Genomic DNA, 22,280 nt, shown 5'->3' on the forward strand with positions numbered 1-22,280 from the left:
ACGCCTTAGGAAAAGCCACCACTCACTGGAGTTGGATGGGTCTCAGATGGGGAAACCAAGACCCCGAGTGGGAGTGATGGCCCGGGCCCAGTTTACTCCCTGCCCCAGTCTTGCCCTGCCCCACATGCACCTGGAGCTTACATGGCAAGCTGGCCATAATGGACTCAGGAAGGGCATGGTCACCGGGGTGGCCCACATGGCCAGGCTTTCCCAGGGAAGCAGGGCCAAGAGCCCAAGGGGTGGTGAGGGTGGCTCAGAACCCTCATGGAGGCCATTTTCTGCTGTTCTTATCTTCTCCTTTGTTTTCTTCTGACCCCTCATATCCACCTGTCACCGCCACAGGTCGCTGATGGGCAGGGTTTCACACCTTCCGGGGCATTTGCTCTTCCCAGGCGCAGAGGTCACTGCCTAGAGAGGCCTTCCTTCCTGGGGGCAGTGCTGGCCCCGAAGCCCAGGTCTCTGAGGCCCTGGCAGCATGTGGCTGGACAGGCTTGCTGGCCCTCATTGTTCTTGGTCTTGGCAGCCTGGCCTGCGTGGGGGGCACCACCCTGCACTGACCAGGGTCTGCAGGTGGCAGGTGGATGACATGCCACCACCAGCCTGGATCCGGAACCTGTTCTTGTGTCTTTAGCTTTGTGGCGCAGAGGCTCTATCCAAAGAACTTCAAAGCCTTCTTCTGGACGCCACCCCCAGGTCTGTCTGGAAAGTGTGCACCTGTATCCTAATGCCAGTTCTGGGTTCTCTGACACCATCCTGCTTCAGAAGCAGCTCTGAATCCGCCTCAGCAGCGGGGAGTCTCTGGGCGGCGACTCTGCCCTTCTAGCTGCCTGGGCGTGTACCTTCCATCCCAGGAGTCCTCTTTCTCCCCAGTCCGGGCCAGGAAACAGGAGAAGGGCATCACCCGATGGCTGGTGTGGCAGTGTCTTAGCCGCTAGCTACCCTCCCATAATTTAAGAATGGGGAGACCACCAGGACCCCAAAAGGTAGAAGCGACTCACCTCTCAGCCCCAACAGGCTAAGTCGCTTCATCCCCAGGCCCAAAGCAACCACCGTGCCCGCCAGAGGAGCGCTTCCTTGGACCCGCTCCTTCAGGGGGTCAGCAGGCCCCCTGGCAGCAAGGGGCGCAGCCATCACCGGCGGGCTCGCCTCCTTCTCGCCAGGCTTCCCCAGGAACAGCCGCGCAGGGCCCAGCTCGGGGCAGACGCCCGGGTCCGCTGCTTTCCCGACTGTCCTAGTGTGGAGCCCCGCCTGCAGCTAGCCCGGTCGCCAAAGCCTGCCCTCCCCTCCCCCTCAGTCCCGCCCCCGGGGCCAGCCCAAGCTCCGCCGGCAGCGCCCCCGACGCTCTGCCCGCTTCCCGGTGCCCGCCCCCCGCCCCCCAATGCCGTCCCGCGGCGGTCGCCCAGAGTTCTCGCCCGCCCGGCCCTTGGTTCCCACCGCTCTCCGCCCCTCCTTCCTCCGTCCCCGCGGGCGGCGAGCGCCTGAGACCCGTGCTGGGAGAGGCGGCCGGGGCCCGGTGTGGCCAGTAGGGGCAGGCGGGCGGGCGGTCGCGCGCGGCTCGGGTTTCGGCCTACCCACGGCGTGATCTCCTCCCGGGCTCGGGGCGGGGCCAGGCCCAGCTGGCAGCGCTCCGGGATCTATAAGACCGCTGCGGCCGCGGCGCGTTCTGCGCGGAGCTGGGAGCTCGATGGTCGGCCGCCGCAGCGCGGCAAGATGCTGCATGGGTCCCCGCTGGCGCGCTGGCTGTCCACCGCCTTCGGGCTGACGCTGCTGCTCGCCGCGCTGCGCCCTTCGGCCGCCTACTTGGGATAGGTGCCTTCCGCGGCTTGTGCGCACCGGTGGGCGGGGGCTGCAGGGCCGGGCCGGGGGCGTCGGAGTCCCGGAGGCACCCGGGGTGGCTCGGGCCGCGGCGCGGCCGGGCCGCTGGGTTGCCTGGCGCTGTTTACCGCGCGCTCGTCGCTCTGTCCGCGGCGGGGCACGGTAGAGAGGTGGGCGGCCCCGTCGGGCTTGCGCGGAGCCGCGGTCCTCCGTGACCGCTGAATCGTCGTGGTTGTTGTCGCCGCCGCGGTGAGCGGGACTGCCTATCGTTTAGGGACTGGGATCAGGTCCTGGCTTCTTGGGGCCGCACTGTCCTTGCCAGACGGCTGGAGCTGGAGTCTTTCGCAGCAGCCTATTGCCCACCTAGCAGCTTACCCCCCTTTCTCTCCTCGAGAAGTTAATTTAACAATAAAAAAAAAAAAAATACGTACAAAATCCAGATGTTCCTTGCGCTGAGCCCCAAAGTGAGAAAGAAAAAAAAAACCCTCCCAGCTCGAGGAATTTGTTTTTCTTGCGCTTTGCTTTTCTGTGGCGCGGGCCCCTGCCCGCAGGAGCGCGTCTGTAGGACCTGGCCTGGAGCGCAGGGCCCGGCCGGGGCGTCCCGCGGTGTCACTGCCGGTGCTCGCGTGTCTCTGCAGTGGCGATCTGCCGGGCTGTAGCGCGTTTCTCTGCTTTTCGTTCCCTCCCTTCCCTTCTCCCCTCCCGGGTCGGGGATGCCCAGCCCAGCGACCTTTATAGGGACCCTTGCTGCGCTTCGGGCACGCCAAGGTGCAGGGTGGCACCGTGCAAGGCAGCGCCCCCCGCCTCCCCGCCACCCTCCCACCTCTGCCCCGGGCGCCGCCCCTGGGAGCCCTGGCTGGCCTTCGGATCCCAGCCCCCGACCTGGGCGCCCTGGGCCATTCCCTGGGCCGCCGCCCTCGCAGGTCACTTGTTCCCAGCCCTCTGGCCTGAGCGCCAGCGCGCGGCGGCCTGGCCGGCAGAGGGCCCCGTTGGTCCAGGAATCTGGCACCGGCCAGGGCGGGAGAGGCCCCCTGGGAGGGAAGCCCGGCAGGTGTATCCCGTTCTCAAAGAAAATAAAATATTTTCATGGGAAACTTTCCCTTTGTGTTTTTCTTTCTCCCCCTTATTTTCTCTCCGTTCCTTTCTTCTGGGTCGTCTTCCAGGATCAGCTCGGTGTCTCCTTTCCCTGGGGCCCCTACCCGCAACCCTCTCCTGGCTCCGACTGTGGGTACGGCCCTGGGCCCGTAGCCTCACCCGGGAGGGCAGGAGGGAGGGCCACAGGTCCGTGGTGAGTCACGGGGGCCTTGCCAGCCAGCTGTGCTTCCCTGCTCTCCAGCCCAGTGGAGACTCTGCTCCTCGGGCTCGGGACACACCCTGGGCTTGTCTGGGCTGCAGTGGCTTTGTCCCTGATCCGATTCCTGGCGACGGGGTGGGGCTGGTTCCTGGCCTCTCCTCCGATCTGTCTCTGGGCTTTGCGCCCTGGAGGAGGTCAAGGGGCTCTGCTGCTTTAGGTGTGTGTGTGTGTTCCAGCTCTCTTGCAGAAAGTGAGTCCAGGCCTGTGCCCGGCACACAGCAAAGGTTTCCATGCTGTGGTGGCTTCTCTGGCCAGACCCCCTGGGCCCTGCTTCTTGGCTCCAAAGGACCCATCAAGGGAGGATTCCTGAGTCCTGTCCTGAGGGCAGTTCTCCATGTAGCTGCCATGTGGGAAGTCCAGAGGGCAAGTGTGCTGCCTTTAGGGACAGCTGGCATTGCAGAGGGCAGCTAGGACTCTGCTTGATGGAGAATGAGCACCTTCCTGAACCAGGGGCTGGGGAGGCATCCTGGGTAAGGGCAGTTCAGGCTCCCCCCATCTAGTCAGCTCCTGAGGTTGGGCTGGGGAGGGGAAGAGGGCATAAAGGGCTTCAGGCTGGCTTGTCTGTAGAGAAAGGCCTCTCCTGCTGGTTGGGGTCTGGGGCTATGGCTCCTGGCCCAGCGAAGGCAGGGGCAGCCCAGGGCATTAGAGGCCAGGTGGGGCTGATGCAGGACTGGGGTGACCCTCCACAGCTCTGGAGCAGGGAGAAGGGGATGGGATCTAAGGCCTTTTTTTTCCCTTCCCCCTCTTGAAAGCATGGAGGCTCCCGAGCAAGAATGCAGCTCCAGTTACAGCCCAGGAATCCGAAGAGGAGAGGATGGCCTGGGGGAGGGTCATATGGGCCCATGGGAGCCCTCTCTGCCCCCTCCCTGAGCTGCAACCCAACCCTGGCCAGTGCCAGCTGCCCTCCTGGGGGCCTCTGGCCACCAGGCTGGACCCCCTGTGGGGAGGAGGCTCCCTTGGCCTGGCCCTGCACCTCTGCCTGTCTAGCAGGTGGAGTTTCCATCTGTTTCTCCTGGGGCTGTGTCCTTATGCCTCCTTGCTGGCCTGGCCCCAAGCCCTTCTAGACAGAGGGGTAAGCAGGGAGGCCAGCCCGAGGCTATGGGGAGGGCTTGGGGTGCAGACTCAGACCCTCTCCTGAGGCTGCAGCAAGAGGTTGGGCCTGGGGGTGGCCAGAGGACATGGCTTGTCCTCTGTTGGGAGGGCCCTCTGGCCTTACCCTTGCTGGGTTATGGTCTCAGGTGAGATGGTGGATCCAGATTAGATGCTGGGGCTGCTCCTCGGCTGGGCCCACATTCTCTGGATGTGGTGTCAGGGCTGGGTCTGGGGGCTGTTGGTGCCCAGTGGGGCTTGGGCCCCCCTGGCTGCTGGGCTGCCTGGCTCCCTGGCACTGTGGCCTTTTCCTTAGGGGTCCCGGCTGGCTTGGGACAAGGGCTGCAGCTTCCCACGGGGGCCAGTCTCACATTCCTGACCTCCCAAAGTGCTAGGATTATAGTCATGAGCCACCGTGCCCAGAGAATAGGATATTTTTTAAAGTAACAGGAAGAAAGGAACGAAGGAAGGAAAGGAGGAAGAAAGGAAGTCCAGTCTCTACATAGTTAAGGGCCATGCTACAGAATTTCACTGAATGTGAAGTGGTATATGATGAGATACATTCTTTCCATAAACACCTTCAGAAGATGGGCTGAAGGGGGTCTTCCTAGGCTGCACAGTAGCATTGAAAGTTCATTTTTATATACTTCCACTGCTTGTATTCCTGCTTACAACTGGTGCACTCTGCTCTGTGTTTCTACGTCTATTCCCACAACTAGATGGTAAGCTCCAAGTCACATATCACTCAGCTTCTTTCCACAGTCCCTAGACCTCTGCAAGGTCAAATAAAAAGTACCTCCTTATAAGAAAAAAATAAATAAAGTGGAAAGAAGAATAATTGAGCAGGATTTCAGTTCCACATTGCTAGTCTTAATAATTGTTTAAATCTTCTGTACATGTGTTCAATAAAGTATTAGTTGATTAATATAGAAAACGAAGATTTGGGAGATAGGAAATGACACATTGACATGCTTTTAAAAATTCAAGAGTTAGCATTCCTGGTAGCACTACAACAATAGGTAAAATTTTTTATTTTCTAAGACCTGTATTCAATTTCATATCCCACAAAATTGTATGTTCATACACTATGTTATCCCTCATTATATAGCAAACTGAAGTTTGCATCTTTATTTCTGAAGTGCTTAAGCAATGCTCAGCCACATTTTTGAAAGTGTCAAACAGTGTAACTCTTTTCAAATGTTTGAGGTTTATAAAAACTAAATTATGCTATGTCAAGCTATTTTTAAGGTTAGTCTTGATATTAAATGCCAAGATTGAAAAGAAAATGCTTGTTTCCGATTTATTATTTCTCTCTTCCCCACCTCTCCATCCACACTTATAGGCATACAGATACAAACAAATTCATATTCACTTACTTAAAAAATTATTTCACATTTCAGCGCAAAAGCCCTCATTTAAAAAACTTTAACACTTTATAAAAAATAAAATTTCTGAAACTTTAAAAACTAGTGAGGAAGATTACCTATACTTCTAATATTGTAAGATTTTAATAATAATGCTACATTTTTATTCACTATTGTTAGACATTTTAGAACTTTAAGATAACATCTTTGGACATGAATAAAATTTCCCCCAAAATAGTTTTTTTGTGTTTTTAATATAAAAGTTATACAACAAACCTGCACATTCTGCACGTGTATCCCAGAACTTAAAGTACAATTTTTTTTAAAAAGTTACAGTTAAAATCATATAAAATTGCCACAATAAAATTAATTGCCACAATAAAAACAATAGTCACAGAAATAAGTCGTTTAGCCAAATATAAATCCATTTGAAATAAAATAAAAATTATACTACAATATTGAAATAAAATCAAATACATTAATATACATTCAATTTGAGAAATAATTTATTTGGTTTTATATCCCCTTTGGCCTCTAGTTCTTTATTCTGAATATAAGTGCTTCTGAAGCAGTCTCCTCATTAAAGAAACGTGTTTCAGAGACTAACAGAACAACACGCAAATGGACTGCTACTGTAGAAAGCTACTTTGCAGAAAATTTAAACCACGATGTGCTTCAAATGCCAGGACCTCAAAAGTTAAAACTGTGGTTCTCCACTCATTTTCTCATTTCAAGAGCATTTAGATCAAAAAGCTTTTACTGAAAGCTTACTGATGACAAATCTTCTGGAGTCTAAGAATGAATGAAAGTCAAATCCCAAGTCCACAGTGCTTTCCCAAGATAAAAATTGTTTTTATATTGGCTTCTTTTTGTAAAGAATTTATTTTTGTAAAATACTTCTTTTTGTAAAATGTAATGTTTATCTTAGAAATGTAATAACATTTTTATATTATTTTATAATGTTTTTCTAATCTCTAAAAATAATCCTTAAATAAAATCAAGTACAATATTGACTTTTGCATTTTTTCAATGTGGCTGTATCTAAATCAACTGAATTCTCAAGATTTGCTGTTTTTGTTTTTAATTAGCCAAGGATCTTTCTTTTGTATTTATTTCTTCTTTAACTTACTTTATCTTTTGAAATGGAATAAGTCTGATAGAATTAAAATGTTAATTTTTGTCTACTTTATATTTCGCTCTCTAGAATACATTAAATGCTTGGTCTTTTGCTGCAAGATAGAAAAAGTTTGTTTAAAATGAGATCTTACCTTCTGATTGTTTTTTCTTCCTCTTCAGCCATTTCTCTACTCTCTTCACTAACATTTTGAAATGCAAATTTGTCTAATACCTTGGGGTGAAGAGAAAGATATGCCTTCACTTCTTCATTGGTAAAGCCTATAAAAGAATTGAAAGGAATAAAATTCAGCTATACAACATCTTCATGTATAATCAAAGTTATAGTATAACAACACGTTATGCTAAGACCCAGCAACCTCTAATCTAATGGAGAGAGGGTTGGAAAGAGTGGGAAGGGGAGGTTACTGCTTAATGGGTAGAGTTTCTATTGGGAATCACAGCAAAGTTTTGGAAAAGACAGATGAATATTGCCCAACATTATGAATATATGTAATGCTATTGAACTGTATGCTTAAAACAGCCTTTAAAATGGTTAAAACACCATTTTTCATGTGTGTGTGTGTGTGTGTGTGTGTGTGACCACAATAAAAAAGTTTAGCAACTTTAAGCTCCAGATATTACATCATGTTACATAGCTGTTTTCTAACAATAAACTTCAGAGTTACATACAAATCAATGCCATGATCAAATGCTGTACATTAAGGCCTAAAGAGTACTTAATTTTTCGGTATATAGTTACCATAGATTTACTGGTCAAAGCAGGTGAAACTCTAGCAAGAGTAGCAAACAGGAAAATGTAGCACTAGAACATTACAGGTGCTAAAATAATGATTAATAAATAAATTCTTATCTTTTATTGCCTTACAACACAAATCCCTACTTTTTCTCAAAGGCATTAAACCCAGTGGCATAACTAATGTTCAGTTCAGAATAATCTTGACATTTATTCATTAATATTCTGTGTACGTAGTCAGCTTCACTGAAATGGTTTTCATAGTCTAACGATAAGTACTGAATATACATAAAGTTTTCATACAAAGTACTTCCACGTGTTTTCATATCTCACATATAAAGTATATGTTTTCAATTTGGTGCTTTGTGTTGGTATGCCATTTCACTAATCCAAACACAAACAGGCTTTGAATAGTTATCCTTCAGTGATGGTAATTATTTTTACTACTGTATCTTTTCTATGAATTATTTGAATAAATTACCCTTTTTAGAGATTGTTAGGTTAAAAAAAAGGCAATGAAAAATTGCAATCTGAGAAATAAAAGAAGGAAGCATATCTTTATGACTCCAGAAAGAAAGCTGTATGTTTTCCCAAACAGACAAAGCAGAGAATTCATATGTGTTAATTGATTCTGCTGGGAACTGAAGTCACAACTGTTAGAATTCTGCAACAGAATGCTATAACCGAAAAGGAAAATGAGTTCTTTCAGGGAAATTTGTACTTTAATAGTCAATTTACACACACACACACACACACACACACACACAGAGTTGTAGAAGATAAATGAAAATGAGACCCCTGGCTATATTCACCCTGCAGAAGAGCCCCAGTGGTGTAAAATTCAGTGTAAAAAATTCTAGAAAATGCTAAAGATAATTGACTCATTAAAGTAAGTGTTCTCCTGAGACAGCAAATCATAGTCCCTAGAAACAAAAGGTGCAGGATACTATAGTAAACTGATAGCATACTTGACCTCTGAGAAAACAGATAAAGCCAATTTCATACTCTTTATGCCCTCCATATTCAATACTTGACTTCTTAATATTTTCTTTTACCATTTCCATGATACACGGCTATAGAATTCTTGTCCTAACTTTCTAATTGCTTTTGAATTCTACTTTCTCTTCAACAATCGATAATGACATGAAAATCTAAATCAAGTATCTTAATATATTTTTAATCTCCAGTCTAGCTGTTTTCCCATCACCTCAAGCGCCACCTTAAGTCAAAACTACATGAGTTATCTCCTTCATACTTCTTCCCAAAGAGATTTTAATTCTTGGTTTTCCTTTTTGTGTTAGTATTATTCTCCATTTTCTCAGAAACTGAGGCTGAAAAATACAGTAATAGCTGACTCATTTCTCCTAGTCATCTCATTTAATCTTAGCGCATTACCATACAAGTCATATTTGCCAAATTACATATCAAAGACATGCATCCAAAACAAACAAACTCTTTAAACTCAACAACAAGAAAATAATCAACCCAATTGAAAAATGAGCCCAAAGATTTGAACAGTCACTTCAGTAAAGAAGATATAGATATGGCAATAAATATTTAAAAAGATGATCATTTGTTAATCTGGAACTAAAGTTAAAAGAAAAATGAGATTCTACTACACAGCTATTAGAATGGCTAAAATTAAAAAAAACTGACAGTATCTATTGTTGGCATGGATGCAAGGCAACAAAAATTCTCATTTAATCCTGGTAAGGATTGTCTTTTGTCATTAGCTCAGCATTTTTTTTTTCAGGGCAAATATAAAAGAGCTATGTAAGAAAGACTGCTGCAGATAACATTACCGAGTTCTAAATGTTGTCTTCCTTCTTTTTGTTTTTTAATTATACTTCTGGGATACATGGGCAGAATGTGCAGGTTTGTTACATACGTATACATGTGCCGTGGTGATATGCTGCATTGAAGAAGCACACGCCATGAAATTCTGTTGGAAAACCTAGGAATTCAAGTCCTGCCAATAAACTGGAACAAGAAATTGCACGCCACTGAGGCATCCTCATGCTTGAAAGTCAGTATCACAGCTATGGATAATGTTATCTGAGTGAGAGACGCCACAGTTCCTAAGACAGCTCTCCTCACATTTTGTTCTTGAAGTTCTCAAATTTGTGGCCTTAGCCATTTTAACACATTGTGACACCCTTTGGAAGCATTACACTTTACCTCTAGGCAAACTGATTTTGCTTTTAAAAAGAAATCCCCATTCATAAGTGTTTAGTACCAGCTGACCTGCCTGTATTTATTTTGAAGCTGTGCTGGAAATACTTCAAAAGTTTCTATTCACTTGCTCACACTATAGCGGTTCCACTTCATATCATTCATTACTCAGCCCCTCAACTTGCCATGCTGCTGTCAAACATTTTGTCCATCCACTATAACAGCTGCTAATTCTTTCTTAACATTTAGGAGTCAAATTGTCCCGAGTGACTAAGAAATGCTTTGAGTAGAAATATAAGCATTTCAGCAGGAACCCTACTAACATGAACTTACTGCACAGAGCAGTGAAGCACAGAAGAACTGTGTTGCTTATCTTTATAGCAGAGAAAGATTTAAACATGGCACATCTGCTTTCTTGAAAGTTTCATGTATGTCACCTATTATCTCTAAATCTCTAATTTCCTTCCCTAATACTTAATCCTTTAATGAGAACAAGTTAAGCCGTTGAAGAAAGGTGGCATTATTATTCTGATGTTGAAGGCAGCATTTAATTTAAAACCTAAAATTCAAATCACCAAAGACAACTACCAAGGTTCTCTTAGCTCTACCATTTACTGAAATTAAAAAAATTACTGAAATAAGTCACTTAACATCTATGCCTCAATGTCCTCATTTGGAAAATGGAGATAATAACCTTTACACCTCATATATGAAAATTGCTTTAAAAAATTCAAAAAATGTCAGTTACTATTACCACTTAAGTATAAGAAAATTAGTTTATACCTAGTGAACAAAACATTCATTAAAAAATACAATATGACATTGTTATAAAAGTAGTTTCTGTAAAATACTTCAATTCAAAAATGTCATTTTAACAATTCAGTGGCATTTCTAAATTCCCAAAACACTTTATTTTTGCTTCCTTGAATGACAAAAATGTAAACATTAAATAGTCACTCAGCAGGGTGCCATGGCTCACTCCTGTAATCCCAGCACTTTGGGAAGCCAAGACTGGAGGCGTGTTTGAGCCTCAGGAGTTTGAGACCAGCCTGAGTAACATGGTGAAACCCTGGAGGCTGAGGTCAGAGGATCACCTGAGCCCAGGGAGGGTGAGGACTCAGTTACATTTTAGTATCGTAAAACTTCTCAGTAACCTCAGGGTGTTTAAACAGGCTTAACAGAATACCTGGTAACAGGCTGTCTTGGCACTGTGTCCCCAGCATGCAGCCCTGAAAAACACCAAGTCTAAGAACACCTGGTAACAGTAAGAACTGAATAAATGTTTTTGCTACTATCGTAGGAACAAGCAAGCACTCTCCTCACCATGTAATGTTGCCATACCAGTTAACCATCAACTGCTGGGTCACAGGCAGGAGCGGGAGTGTGTCTCTGGCCAAAAGCCCAGGGCTGGTGAGTGGGCCTCCATGGCCTCTTCCACAGCCTTCCTCCCCAGTTTGGGATCAGTTACACTAACTCGCCTAGGAATGCAGACTTGCATAAATCCTTAGATTACTTTCTTTCTACCTAGAGGCAAAAGTAACAGGCTGATTGGGTCTCCTATGGCCAGACTCTTAGGCCCAGGATTGGCCAACTGCCTTCCCATGATTCCAACTGCCCTCTCAACGGATTCCAACTGCCACTGACAGCACAGTCTGACCTGGGAATCTTCACCACACCACATCTCACACACCCCTCCCCAGCCAAAGGCTTTCATCTTTTTTTTTTTTTTTTTTTTTTTTTTTTTTGAGACGGAGTTTCGCTCTTGTTACCCAGGCTGGAGTGCAATGGCGCAATCTCAGCTCACCGCAAGCTCCGCCTCCTGGGCTCAGGCAATTCTCCTGCCTCAGCCCCTCGAGTAGCTGGGATTACAGGCACGCGCCACCATGCCCAGCTAATTTTTTGTATTTTTAGTAGAGACGGGGTTTCACCATGTTGACCTGGATGGTCTCAATCTCTTGACCTTGTGATCCACCCGTCTCGGCCTCCCAAAGTGCTGGGATTACAGGCGTGAGCCACCGCGCCCGGCCCAGGCTTTCATCTTTGTCAGATAACACTTCCCACCCCAAATGAGAATCTGACACATTATAATCACCTTCATTCCACCTCCGGGGAGCCCACAAACCACAGAAGGAAGATCCGGGTTTTTCAGGGCTGCATGCTGGGGACACACTGCCAAGACAGTCTGCAGCCCTTCCAAGATGCTCACCACCCAGGAGAAGGAGAGTGGCTGGCCACTGCAGGGTGCTGAAGGACGACTGTCCAGGAAAATGTAGTGAATGAGTTCTCTGTAAAGTCAGGTTTGCAGCTCAGAGTCCAAATGAACCCAGTGAGAAAGTGGGTTGCCTTTTGAAGATGCTTGCTTCTTTCTGTTCAAGAAACCAAACGGTGTGTGTGTGTCTGCTCGTGCATATACACACAGGCGCATGTCAGTGTTCTGATGTGTCCTTCCATGTACAGGGCAGCAAATACTTCTTCCAGGCTCACTGCTGCATGACCAAGCCTCTTCCTCTCTCCCTTTCACCCAGCAGCATCCCATCATCTTGATTCGGCCTTAACTTCCTCACTTGATAATTTCTCTCTGCGTCTCACTGATCTCCCCCACCAGCAGATTTCCATCTACAGCTTTCCTCATCAGCCTTTCACTCCCACAGTAGGTGCTCTATAATGGCCTTGAGACTGCTTTATCAAGGACACAAAGTAATTGCCCTCAGCAGGACCTGAGGGAACCTGCTAAAATCCTTTTAACTACTCTCACATGATTGTATCAAGTTAAGTCAAACAGTGGTATTTTCAAAAATTGCTCCTGCTCTCTTCCCTCCATTCCTGCCTTACAAATAAGCACTAAATTCTTTAAACATATCTAATGATGGAAACAAGATTAGCTAAGTCCAGTGCTCAAAGGTTTAAATATGTTATATGGTTCAGCTGTGTCCCCACCCAAACCTCAACTTGAATTATATCTCCCAGAATTCCCATGTGTTGTGGTAGGAACCAGGTGGGAGGTAATTGAATCATGGGAGCCAGTCTTTCCTGTACTATTTTCGTGATAAAGTCTCATGAGATCTCATGGGTTTATCGGTGTTTCCACTTTTGCTTCTCCCTCATTTTTTCTTTTGCCACCACCATGTAAGAAGTGCCTTTTGTCTCCTGCCATGATTCTGAGGCCTCTCCACCCACACGAAACTGAAAGTCCAGTTAAACCTCTTTTTCTTCCCAGTATCATGTATGTCTTTATCAGCAGGGTGAAAATGGAATAATACAATATGATTGCAGTATTTTTTCTCTAGCTATGGTAACAATTATATTGTTCTATAAACAGTTTTATACTACACACAATTTGCTAACATCTATTGAGTGCCTGCTGTGTACTATGCAGTGTTTTATGTGGCTTAGTGGCATTGTAATAGGTAATACTTATAGCAGCCCTGTGAGGTAGAGAGATGAAAGATTTGGTAGACTCCCAGACTTTTAAGATCCAATTGCCCTGATCAGGAGTGGCTGATGCCAGCTAGCCTGCTGGACCAGGAGTGGCTGATGTCAGCTTGTCAGCTGGACCAGAAGGATGAATTGGAGCTGAATATTTGTAAGATATCAAAATGTGAATGGTACTTGAAACTATCGTCAATGATTCATTTATCGAAAGTATTTATGGGGGGGGGTCTGCTGTTTGCCAGATGCCATGTTATCCTTGGGATACAATGGTCCCTAATTTCTCAGAGTTTACAAAATGAGTTGTTAGAAGTGTCCCATGAATACAATGGCTATTCAGTGACTTTACTGCAGACCCATGAAGACAATTAAATGAATAGTCATAAAAAATCGGAGAGAGATCCAAGATGGCTGATCACTAACAGCTCAGGATTGTAGCTCCCAGTGAAAGCGCAGAGAACGAGAGGATGCCACACTTTCAGACGAATTTTTGTCACTCACGGACCAGAAGATTCCCAGTAGAGGAGCCCCATGGTTCACCAGCACGACTCTTGTGGCCGGCACAGCGGTTTTGCCGGCGCCTTGGCACGGCAGCTCTTGGTGCAGAGTAAACGAGACTGGTTCCCCTTCTGACCGATGTTTGGTGCTCTGGGAAGGCAGAGTCACCTATTACAGACTCAAGAAGGAAGCCAGACCAGAGATTCCCAGGCAGAAAAGCACCATCAGTCTTAATGCTGCTGTTTTGGCCGGCACAGTGAGTTGCTCAGATTCTGGCTCTGAGACTCAATAAATCGGACATCCACTCAGAAACCTAATTAAAAAGGTGGTAATTGTAAAGTCAACAGATGGATAAATTTATAATGAAGGGAAGAAACCAGCCTAAAAAGGCTGAGAATACCCAAAATCAGAACACCTCTCCCTCTACAGGGGATTACAGTTCCTCATCAGCAATGGAGCAAGGCCTGATGGAGAAGGACTGTGTCCCATTAACAGAAGTAGGCTTCAGAAGGTGGATGATAAGAAACTTCTGGGAGTTAAAAGAACTTATTCTAACCCAATGTAAAGAAACTAAGAACTTTGAAAAAAGATTTGACGAAATGCTAACAAGAATAGACAATATAGAGAGGAATATAAATGAATTACCAGAGTTGAAAAACACAACACGAGAACTTAGCAAAATATGCATAAGTTTTAATAGCCAAATTGATCAAGCAGAAGAAAGGATATCAGATGTCGAAGACCTCTTAATGAAATAAAACGAGATGAAATAAAACAAGAAGACAAGAATAGAGAAAAAAGGATAAAAAGGAATGAGCAAAGTCTCCAAGAAATATAGAACTATATGAAAAGACCTAATTTACGTTTGATAGGTGTACTTGAATACGATGAAGAGAATGAATCCAAGCTGGAATATACTCTTCAGGATATTATTCAGGAAAATTTTTCTAAACTAGCAAAGCAGGACAAGATTCAACCCCAGGTAATACAGAGAACACCACAAATATATTCCTCAAGAAGAGCAACCCCAAGGCACATAATCATTGGATTCACCAAAGTTAAAACGAAGGAGAAAATACTAAGGGCAGCCAGAAAGAAAGGTCAGGTTACACACAAAGGGAAGCCTATCAGACTTTACAGCAGATCACTCAGCAGATCTCTCAGCAGAAACCCTACAAGCCAGAAGAGAGTGGGGGCCAATATTCAACAACCTTAAGGAACAGTACTTTCAGCCCAGAATTTCATTTCCAGCCAAACTAAGCTTCACAACTGAAGGAAAAATAAAATCTTTTATGAACAAGCAAGTACTCAGAGGTTTTATTACCACCAGGCCTGCTTTACAAGAGCTTCTGAAAGAAGCATTATACATAGAAAGGAACAACCAGTATTAGCCTTTCTAAAAACATACCAAGAAGTAAAGAGCATCAACATAAAGAAGAATTTTCATCAATGAATGGACAAAACAGCCAGTTAACATCAAATGACAGTAATCCTAAATTTAAATTGACTAAATCCCTCAATCAAAAGATACAGCCAAAACCCAACAGTATGCTACATTCAGACCCATTTCACATGCAAGGATACACAAAGACTCAAAACAAAGGGATGGAGAAACATTTACCAACCAAATGGAGAGCAAAAGTAAATAAATTAAAAGCAGGAGTTGCAATTCTCACATCTGATAAAATAGATCTTAAAGCAACAAAGATATAGTGATAGAAGGATCAATGCAACAATAAGAGCTAATGATACTAACACCCAGATACATAAGACCTATAAAGAGACTTAGACTCCCTAGACTCCCACACAATAATAGTGGGAGATTTCAACATCAATATTAGATAGATCAACAGGACAGAAAATTAATAAGGATATCCAGGACTTGAACTCAGATCCGGAACAAGTAAACTTAATAAACATTTATAGAGCTCTCCACTTTAAATACACAAAATATACATTCTGGTCAGTACCACATCACCTCTACTCATAGGTTTAAATGAAATATTGATTGGTCATTATTAAGCACAATTATTGGCAGAAAAGAGGTTTTCAATACCCATTTTCAGAATAAAGCAACATTCCCGTTCTCTCTCCCTTTTTCCCCTCCTTCACTCCTTTTTTCTCTTTCTTTCCTTCTCTCCAAAAAAAAAAAAAGAAATCTACTGATACAAATTTACTGATAAAATGCATTTACTAATAATGATTACAAATGAGAAGAAATGGGTGCTAGGATGGAACCCAATTTTTAGACTTGGTGGCAGAGAAAGGCCTCCCTACTTCTTTGTTATATATTTTTCTTGGCTAAATATTTTCTTTATGTACGTGTCTTGATTGTTACACTTTTTCTATGTCCTAGAAAAAGCATGCTTTGTAAGCTTTGGCTGAAACAAGTGGAAACAGTTCCAGTTTGGGTGATCACCCCTGTGGTTTTAATTCTTGTTTCAGCAAATTGAGGACGAGTATTCACTTGTTGCTTATACCGCCTTTAATTCATCCATTCCCTAGTGGATAAATATTTAAGTTAGTGCCAATTTGTTGTTATTATAAAAAATAGCAACTTCAGAAATAATACATACCTCATTGAACTTGCCTCCTTTCTCTACATTTTCAATACCATTAGGGGTCAGTGCACTCACGACTGCCATGAAGGTGTTCTGCGCACAGAATACAGAGCGTGGGCCCCTCCCCAGAGTTCTCACTGGGACACTGTCCCCTCCCAGATTCTCTACCAGGGCCCTTCATCTGAATCACTTAGGAGAGACTTAAAGAGTACCTCAGGAAATAACAATATATCTTAAGAACCCATTGCTTTTTGGAAGACTTTCTTCTGTTACTCAAAATGGCCATTTCTTCTGTTACTCATTATGGCCATTTCCTGTTTTCATCACAGTGCCCTTCAGCTGTAAAGTGAGCTGTTAGAAGTGTCATTTTTGCTGCTAAATGTTATTTCTCTGATTCTATGTTTCACTGTTTCCTGCTTACTAACATGTGCATTACAGTTGCCTTGATCTTATATTGCTAAAGGACGATGCTAAAATAAGATAAAGCACCAGTGAGTTTTTAAGGAGTTGCTATCGGAAAGAACTGCAGACACATCTTGCAGGAGTTCCTCTACATGGCTTGATGGCAGAATCGTACGGAGGAGCATCAAGGCCCCTATTCTATCCTTATTCATGCAGACTCTTTGGACAATGTATTTTCTAAAAGAGGCCCGAGTCTCGCCAAAGTTGGTTTCAGATATATTTGAAAAGGAGGAGTACTATTGGTAACTATTTTTTGTTCTTTTTAAACTAAAATTTATTTTTACTTCTTATCTTCCTTCTTCTATGATTCAACCTAATTTTGCTTTCTTATGTGGGGGGAGAAGAACTTCTGATGCTACATGAAGAAAATATTATCCAAACTAGTTTAGAATTTACTAAACTAGTAAAATGTCTAGCATATAACAATAATGATTGCCAGCAGTTACATGAAGAAAACCTAATCCAAACTGGGTTAGATTTTATGTAGTCTGTCTAGCATATGACAATAATGCTTGCAAACAGGACAGAATGGGCAGAACTGTTGCAGTGGTAGACGAGGCTCTTCAGTTACAGGACTCTTTACTTTTAGGGACTTTGAAAGAGGAGGCTATCTACTTACAAACTTTCATCAAGTAGGTAGGCATGAGGGACCCTCCTAAGCCTCACACCTGTACAAGATACGACTTAGGACCACTGGATTTTCGTGGGGCTTGATCTTTTTATCATATGGGTGCCCTATTTATGGAAAAGAAAATGAAAGTACCTTACTTTTAAATTTCACAAAAATGTGATAATGTGAACTCATCACCAAGATCATTCCCAGGACCTTGGAAGGGGACTGCTTACATGCTCAGCCCTGAAACTTAGCTTCATGGTATATCTGCCTATTCTCCTTCCGCAAAATATTGTTCCCACTCAGTTTTCTACAGTGACTGAAGTTGCACATGTGGAAGGGCACTCTGGTGCTACCTTTCTTTCTCTAGAATTGAAGTTCCCCTGGAGAGACTGAAACAAGACAAGTGGATTATTCCTCAAGGCCCATGCTTATGGGCTGGTAGCTGCCTCCTAGGGCACTTGGTTGAGAAAGAGGCATGAGAAAGACTGGGGTGGGCCAAGGCAGGATTAGAGCTAGGACGAGAGGAGGGAGACGGTGGAGATGTGGGGGAGCTCGTTTCCTCTGCCATTGGTTACCTCTGCCTGACATTACAGCATGCCTTACTTGATTGATTTATGACCTCACTTTCTGCTGTCACTGTCCAAACCCATGGAGAACGCTGAGGCTGGGGGCTAGTGAAAAGAGAAACAGACAGTGGAACTGGGAAGAAAAGGGCTGAACGATGACTCTGACCCAAGGACAAACTTGTCTTATTAACCTGTTTTTCTCAGTATATCCTGACCTTAGTGTCTGTTTTAAAACATACTGGTTATAGAAAGGATTTCCCTTGCCTTGGCATTCTGTCATCTGGTAGAGAACAATGATTGCCAACAGGACAGAGTGAGCTGAAATGTTGCAGTGGTAGATGAGGCTCTTCCATTATGAGACCCTTTATTTTTAGGGGCTGAGAAAGGAGGCCATATAATTATAGACTATAATAATTAATTGGATAAGCATGAGGGACCCTAATGATTCTTTGATGTACCTAAGAGCAAATACATGAAAACCTCGGAAGGCAGAAGAGAGCCTCCCTTACTAATCTATGTCAATTTTGAGAGACACTAAGTAGTAATCTGTTAGCAAGTTCCTAGCATGAGAACGTCAGACTAGGAAATCTTGAAAATAATTACCCTTGTGAAAGCTGGCATACCCCAGTAAGTGTTCACTAGCTACCTTAGAAGCTACATGCACAAGACTGCACTTACTCTCTCTGAAAAAAAAATGTGTTTCTATGCTGTGAAAAGTATGCAGAGAGCTACAGAAGAGCATCCTAGATAACATGACTTCTAAGAGTAAATATGAAGAACTAATAGGAAACATCCTAAATGGAATGGGAAACTACTTATCCTTTTATGCTAATGCGTAAAGCAGATCTTTCTCTGAGGTACTTCAGTGGAAAGCTGAAGGGCTGCTTGCACTATGTTACTAAATAGAAAAGAAAGCTGCTAAAGGTGCCATTCTGTTGAAGGTGATCACATGTACATGTGGGTTTCAACCTAGAGGAAAAAAGCTAAAAGGGTCATATTTCAGTAGTGGAATTTCTCCACTTACTTTGAAGATATTCTACATTGTTTGATATTTTAAACTATGAATAATTTAAAATTATTAAATTCTGAATAATTCCTATACAGAAAACTTAACAGTTAAAAAACAAAAATAAAAATAAATAACTTTCTCTATTCTCAAGCTCTATTACAAACATCTCTCCAGTCACAATTGGAAATATGGTAGCTCTCCTGAACCCCCATCTTTGCCTCACTCTTTAAATTTTACCATGGGAATATGTCTTATCAAATTTCATTGCTTCATTTTGCTCACACCTGTCCTTTTTCCATCTCTGCCTGAATTTAAGCCTTCATCATCTCTCTCTACAGCAGGCCACTAGCTGGCTTCCTTTCCTTCATCTGTGACTCCAGCCAAACCTTGGCATTGCTTCCATGCTTTCGGAACCCATATTAAAAGAAAGAAAGAAAAAGGCTGGGTGTGGTGGCTCACACCTATAATCCCTGCACTTTGGGAGGCAGAGGCAGGTGAATCATGAGGTCAGGAGTTCGAGACCATCCTGGCCAACATAAAGAAACCCTATATCTACTAAAAATACAAAAATTAGCTGGGCATGGTGGCTCATGCCTGTAATCCCAGCTACTTGGGAGGCTGAAGCAGGAGAATCGCTTTAACCAGGGAGGCAGAAGTTGCAGTGGGCTGAGATCGTGCCACTGCACTCCAGCCTGGCGACAGAGCAAGACTCCATTCCCCCCGCCCCCAAAAAACCCAAAAGCAAAACAAAAACAAGCCACAGCACGGATGACCCTTCCATTCACTCTGAATGGCCTGTGCAGTAACGTTCAGGCAGCTGGGGCTGCCCGTGGCACCCACACAGCACGTCTCCCACCATTGTTCCCACTGTGCTCCACATTTTTCTAAAAATAAGTTTCCTGTAGTTGTCCAATGTTTCGCAGTTCATTCATGCTATATTCCTTATCCTGGAATGTATTTCCCCTGTCCTCTGGTCAGAGTAAAATTACTTCTGTTTAAGAATTCCAGTCAAACGCCACCACATCCATATTACTTTTCTGCTTCTTTTCCCTCAAGCAAGTTTCTGGCTCCTTCCTTTGTGCTCTCAGTGGATCTTCACTGAAGAAACACAGAAACTTCAGTGAAGATCTGTCACAAACTGTCATTTGTTGCAAGCTGTTGAGTGCCTAGCGCTTCAAATGCTTCGGCTCGTGCAACGCCACTACTGTTTTGAGGGAAGTGGCCATTGACATCTTCTAAAAGTTAGAACGTTTCCCATTTTCGAAACAGAAGTCAAAAAGGTTGGAGAGTGGGGAGACAGACACTTGTCCAATACCACATACTTGAGACAGGGTTTGAAAGAGATAGGTTTTGATTCTAAATCTTTCTAGCGCCCACCATGCTGTATAACCTTTATTAACATGTCATTGTACATACTTGCTTCAATTTCTCTTTCTCCCTATAATATTCTTATTTTCTCATGGACAGGAATTAATTCTGATTCATCTTTTGATCCCCAGACCTAGTATAAAGCTGGGTACATAGCAAGTGGGTGGGGATGTTTGTTGAGTAATGCAGCCAAGGGAGCTGGGAGAATGCAGTCATGAGGAGTCACACAGTCTGACCTTGAGCAAATTATTAACATCACGAGCAAGCAAAAAGCAGAAATAAAGCACCAGGCGCACAGTATGGGGCACAGTAAGTTCTCAAAAATGCTACCAAAAATTACAGTAACACTGGGGAAAGAGAAGCTCATTACAGGGCCAAGTGTCAGCCAGTCAGGGATAAGTGCTGCTGAAGTAATAAACTATCCCAGGAACTTAGTAACTCAAAGCACACAGGATTTGTTTTTAACTCACTGTCCATGTCTATGAGGCTCTGAGGAGTCTCATTCCTCTACCCTGTCCTCACTCAAGAATGCAAGACCAAACACCACATGGAAAAGCAATGGCTACTGCAGCAGGGGGTGGGAGCGTGGGAAAGCATGCATTGCCTATTAAAGACTTCCACTAGTCAGTAACACACCTCACTTCCTTCCACTTGCTATTGATCAAAGCAACACAGATCACAAACTTGCAATCTTACCTCATACTTGGGAGAAAAACCAGAAATACCGCATTACTAATGACTACAGTGGGAACAGAGAAACATTTCTTAAGAGTAGGTAAGTGTACCAGGTACAGCAAGTAGGAGAAAGGCTTAGGGTAGGCAAAAAAATTGCAAAAAAGATCAACAGATAAAACGGTAAGTCAGGTATGAGGAAAAGCATCTACTGCTTTGTGTGGCTGGACCATGGCGCACGTGCAGTATGTGCAGGAGCTTAGGTGCAGGAATAGGCTGAGTCAGGGTGTTAAGGATGTTTCTGCTCTACTGCTAATCATAAGAGTGGTGGGAGCCCAGTGGGTCAACATGATAATGTCTGTAATTTAATAGGATCATGCTGGCAACAACTGAGGGCTCTTTACATTCCAATATAATACACGCATTTATCTGAATATACTTATTGTTATTACCTTGTCATAATTATTCTCATGTTTTATCCATTTTCTTGCTTCCCAACTTGGAAATCATTTTGTAAAAAACACTTTCAAGCCCGGCGTGGTGGCTCACACCTGCAATCCCAACTATTTGGGAGGCCAAGGAAAGCGGATCACGAAGTCAGGAGATCGAGGCTATCCTGGCCAACATGGTGAAACCCCATCTCTAATAAAAATACAAAAATTAGCTGAGTGTAATCGCAACTATTTGGGAGGGTAAGGCAGGAGAATCGCTTGAACCCAGGAGGCAGAGACTGCAGTGAGCTGAGATCGTGCCACTGCACTCTAGCCTGGAGACAGAGCAAGACTCCATCTCCAAATTAAAAAAAAGGTGCTTTCAAAATATTTATTTTACTTTAAAAAAGAACATATTGAACCTAAGGAAATCCACTCACTATAGGACCTGATGGTGTTAATGATGTACCCGTACCCTCTGCACAAAGAGCATGTATTATACACCCAACGCCTTGAGTTAATTTGGATAGCAAAGTTTTAGCTGTGGTTACAGCCATGCACAGCATGATGAGGTTTTGGTCAACAAGGGACCAAAGATATATGAGATGGTCCCTTAATATTATGACAAAGCTTAAAAATGTGTATTGACTGATGACGTGGTAGCCTTCCTAATGGTAAAGCACAACATGTTACCTTTTTTATGTTCAGATATATTTGGCATACACAAATATTTACCACTGGGTTACAGCTGCCTGCGATATTCAGTACAGTCACATGCTGCACAGGATTGTAGCTCAGGAGCCATAGGCCACACAGCCTAGGCATGTTGTGGGCTGTACTACCTAGGTTGGTTAAGTGCACTCAGTGATATTCACACGATGACAACATCACCTAGTGATGCATTTCTCAGAAGGTATCCCCATTGTTAAGCGACACATAATTGTATTTAAATAACAAGACAACAAGTTTCAGAGACTGACGCTGGGCAGCTGCATCATGAGAAG

At 44.2% G+C, this 22,280-nt stretch overlaps 1 long non-coding RNA gene across 2 annotated transcripts in view; it reads right to left on the reverse strand.

Moving 5' to 3' along the window:
* The window catches only part of LOC144581552 (uncharacterized), a 65,447-nt gene extending 54,198 nt beyond the window's left edge, over positions 1 to 11,249 (reverse strand). For both annotated transcript variants that reach the window (XR_013532511.1, XR_013532510.1), the window contains exons 1-2: positions 10,988 to 11,249; positions 6,891 to 7,017 (exon numbers count right to left, since the gene is read on the reverse strand). This is a non-coding gene — a long non-coding RNA (uncharacterized LOC144581552). The remainder of the gene's footprint in view (positions 1 to 6,890; positions 7,018 to 10,987) is intronic.
* Positions 11,250 to 22,280: the final 11,031 nt, after the last annotated feature.

Source organism: Callithrix jacchus, chromosome 2 (assembly GCF_049354715.1).
Source record: "Callithrix jacchus isolate 240 chromosome 2, calJac240_pri, whole genome shotgun sequence".
Classification (NCBI taxonomy): Eukaryota; Metazoa; Chordata; class Mammalia; order Primates; family Cebidae; genus Callithrix; species Callithrix jacchus.